Genomic DNA, 4415 nt, shown 5'->3' on the forward strand with positions numbered 1-4415 from the left:
GCCAGTTTTCAGAAAAAATGTATCTGTGAAATTTGAGATTCCTCTTGGCAAGCCTTGCTCTCAGTGCTAAGCTTTGGCAAGGTGTGATGCTGAGTTCACAGGACTGGCCAAAGCATGTCCAGCATGCTCAAGCAGATGTATTCTCTGTACTAAACACTGAACAGCAGCGCTACTCTTATTAACATACATGGCCCCCTCATACTTGGACTGCGTAAACTGCTCCTAACAGCTCCTTTCCCCTCTTTGTTCAAACAAACAATGGCCTTTGGAAATTTATTTTAATGCTGCCGAGACCAAATTGTTATTTAATTTAACAAATGAATAATTCTTCCTTCCAAATCCCCATTTTGCTCTGCTTGCATATTACTTAATAGCTTATCTATACACCCAAGAAATTCTTTCTGATCTGAAGGTATACAGTGTGCAATCCTTTGCTTGTACAGCAGATCAGTGGAGGGAAAGGGGGGATATGACTTCTCTCCCCCATCTTTCCACAAACAGAGAGGACATACTCTGGTTTCCTATAGACACACTTGCTAGCTTTATTTGCCCATGAGATACCACATTTGGAGCTGCCTCCGGGAAGATGCTTCTGATAGGGAATGAAATGCAGGAAACATATTTGCATCATTAATCCCTCCTGATGGAATAAATTATGAAATTATTTTGTAGATTTTAACTTAAAAAAAATTATTCCTTTTTTTTTGTTTGTTTTATTGTTTTTATTGCACTTGTGATTTACACTGATGAGGACCAGTTAACTCTCCAAAGCCTCCAGACTGCAGCCTCTGCATACCTGAGGAGCTACACGGATGAGTAGAGAAGGGGGAATTCATAGAAGACAGTTTGCTCAGGGCCACCTATTTTGGGAGCTCAAACCTCCCTGACCTTACCTCGAACCACCACAGCCAAGGTGGATGCCCAGCATGATTCACCTGCCATCACCCAACAGGGCCTGCTCAGATGACTGCTGGCCAGCTGGGAGTCTTGTCCAGGGACTCCGAGGCCTTTGAGTTGGGCTTCCGTGGACAAGGATAGGCAGGAAGGGATGGCAGCACTGGTTTTACTGCATTACCTTTCTGCCTGCCTAAGGAGGGGAAAAGAGCTTACTGGGAAATGAATAAGGTGGATGGAGTGGAAGAACAAATCCAGCTCAGCTCGGTGAAACCCAGTTTCCTTGACTGTGGGAGCTGGCATGACTTAGAGGGATGGCCTCTCTAAGTGATGGCTCAGGAATCCTGCACCTTCCCAGGCTTTGTAAAATTGCCTGTGGGGCTGAGGGCGGTGGAAAGCAGCAGCTGGACTGCTCTGCAGCTACTTCAGGTATTAGCCTTGAGAGTGTGAAAAGGGCTCTCCATATGGGACAGAGCAGTCAGCATCGGCACAGCCTGCTGGCTACAGGTAGAGAACTTCAGGCCCTCCATTGCAGACCACTTTCCTTATACTTGCTCTTGTGCCTCCCCAGCTTCTCATCAGTGCCACGCTGACATCAGGGCTCAAGTGCCTCATTCCCCAGAACTTCAGATCTAGAGAAAAAACTTTCTGAGGCTTACCCTGTTTTACATTGTCGTTTTATAAGGAGACTATCAAATAAATGAAGCTATGGAATGGTACTAGAGGCTATGCAGTAGGACCCACCATGTCAAGCTGTAAATAAAGTGAAAACATTGAACTTTGTGAAAAGAGCCTCCCCCTGCCCCCAACCTACCCCATGACAGCACCAAAGACAGCACCAAAAACATTCTTGTATTTAGGTAAAAATGCCAGGTCTAAGCAGTTAAAAAGCCTCCCTAATCTATTTTCCTCCAATTCTTTCCACCTCTAAGAAGCTTGAGCAGTTAGTTGCCGATTAACATTCAGGAAGATTGTACTCTGTCTCCAGTTCATTGCTCTCTTGTTGGCTTATTGTTATTCAGAGCCCATTTATTGTAGATGAGCCATTCATTTTCCTCTAATTGGATGGGATTGGATTTCACTTTCATTGTTGGATGCACTGAAAACCCGGGAGGGGCTGCAGGGATCAGCCCAGGGTTGGGGAGATTTAGCTGAGCATAAAGTTTGCAGCTGAAAGAAATCACAGTGGTTTTTTTTTTTAAGTTTCTTTTATTTTTTTTTTACATGTCAATGCCTCTGGGCTAGGTTTGCCTTCTTATCCTGAATACCTTGTTTCTGGTATTTTTATACAGTTTCTCACCAAAGGACTTACCACGAGGAAGATTTTATGCACTGTAACATCCTCCCCTGCAAAATCTCCAGTTCATCTGGAGTAGTACAAGGAAGGCTCTGCAAGCAGAGGGGCATTTTGGACCCTGCTCTCCATGGCTATTTGCCTGGCAGTGGCTCAAGCTGGGACTGAGCTCCCAGCCACCTCAGCCCCCTTGCTGCTCACCAACACGGGGTGGCCGTGGCCTTCACGACACCGCCAAATATGTGTGAAACCAGCCAGCAGGTTTAGAGGGGGCACAGGGAAAGCAAGGAGATGTGCGTACCTGCAGAGAGTGGTGGTGTGACTGGAAGGGACAAGACAATTATCAAAGAAATCCAGCTGCAAGACTGCCCAGGGAGCACTGCAGGTGGGCTATGCACTCACAAGGGAAGAAGCCAAAACCCAACTGAGGCTCTGATGTACTCTGGGGAAGTCCCTTTGCACAGTCCCTCTGTTCATGCACACAAGAACCAAGCAAAGCCGCTTCCTATACACCTGCACCCAGCTGCTGATAGTACCTAAGAAGGTGCCATCTTGGCTTCAAGCCTGACCTGCATTAAGGTATTCATTAGTTTCTTTTTCGTGAGGATCTTCTGGTGTTTCATGAAGGCTAAGCTCACACTTGAACCTATCCCTCCCCTCTCCCTGCCTCCTTTAGTTAAATCTGAGGTGACCCGATACCTCTGAGACATCAACAGCTGGTAGAGGGAGGCCACCAGAGACCTTTACAGTGTGAGGAACAGGGGTACTGCACACTGGGCAGGCTGAAAACAAGACAAGCAGCACAGTCTCATGAAAAACCATGAGAAGGCATTAACAAGTAACACAGCACCATGAGAAAACACGAACCATTAAAACTGACAGACCAAGTGAAGGACAACATGAAGGGCCCCAAATGAAAAAAATATTACAAGCAAGAGGTAACACTTGGCCTCTGCTGCTTAGGAATTTTTTGTTTAAAAAGAGTAGTGGAGACACTGCCTAAAAAGTTTAACATGAAGACCTGCAGGCAACTGGTGCAAAGCACAGATGTTCTGGGGTCCCGCAAGTCCTCATAACATGGATAATACCAATGGTGGCAGCAGGGCTTGCTGCCCAGACTTAAAGGTGAGACAACCAACTGAAGAGCTCTGCGTGACAGCAAGCCCACCAGACCCCACTATCTATCTCTTCAGTACCCAACTGTGCACATAAAATACTGTTTTTTGTTCTGTAGCTACACTAAAGGAGTTACATACCTTCTTCCTACAGATGTATACGGTGGCAGTCAGCCCCTGGCTCTTGGTGGTTCCTGAGGTCTCCAGACCCCTACTGAACAGTCTGTGAATGGTAATTAAACAAAGCAAGGCTATGAGCTCAACAGCCGCTATCCTGGGCTTGCACCTCCCCTGGAATATTGTAGTGGTCTGGAAGTCAGAAATTACAGAAAACATCTGTGCTGGCCCCAGCACAAGCCTCCCCTCAGCCTTCCCCTGAGCTGCTCAGCAGCATGACTGTAAATTGTCCCACTGGGCTTTCCAGGCCTCAACAGCCCCGTGAGGTATGGGCACTGAAGCCATCCATGGTCATGATCTTGCCAGCAATGTACAGAGGGGGTCATCTCCTCGCAGCTGACTGTGCTTCCCTACATCCCCCATGCAGGGATTAGGGAGCTGCTGCATAACTCATCGGCCTTGGCCATTACACACCATCTCTGGGCTATCTCCAGCACTGTTGTTTTCCAAAGCATGGATATAGATGGGCCACAGGTCTTCAGGGAACCTCTTGGACATTGTCCTTTGGATAATATTCTCCAACACCTGTTACTGTGCAGACACTACTGAGATACCTACAGTCAAGCTATAAGCACTGCACCAAATTTACCACTACTTTTTCTCCTAATGTCACATTTTACTTAAGCAGGAGCCTGGAATCTACTCAGCATCAGAGAAATCAGTGCATGGGTGAGCAGCTCTTTCTGGCCTTATCACAGAATGGCTTGGGTTGAAAGAGACCTTGAAGTCCAGCCAGTTCCACCCCCCTGACATGGGCAGAGCTGCCACCCACCAGGTCAGGCTTCCCAGGGCCCCATCAAACAGGGCCTTGGGCACCTCCAACGATGGTCTTGGGAACAACTTCCCTTCCCTTCCCTTCCCTTCCCTTCCCTTCCCTTCCCTTCCCTTCCCTTCCCTTCCCTTCCCTCCCCTCCCCTCCCCTCCCCTCCCCTCCC

The sequence above is a fragment of the Lagopus leucura genome, unplaced genomic scaffold (genome assembly GCF_019238085.1).
Source record: "Lagopus leucura isolate 7727_CA_CO unplaced genomic scaffold, USGS_WTPT01 Super-Scaffold_100159, whole genome shotgun sequence".
Classification (NCBI taxonomy): Eukaryota; Metazoa; Chordata; class Aves; order Galliformes; family Phasianidae; genus Lagopus; species Lagopus leucura.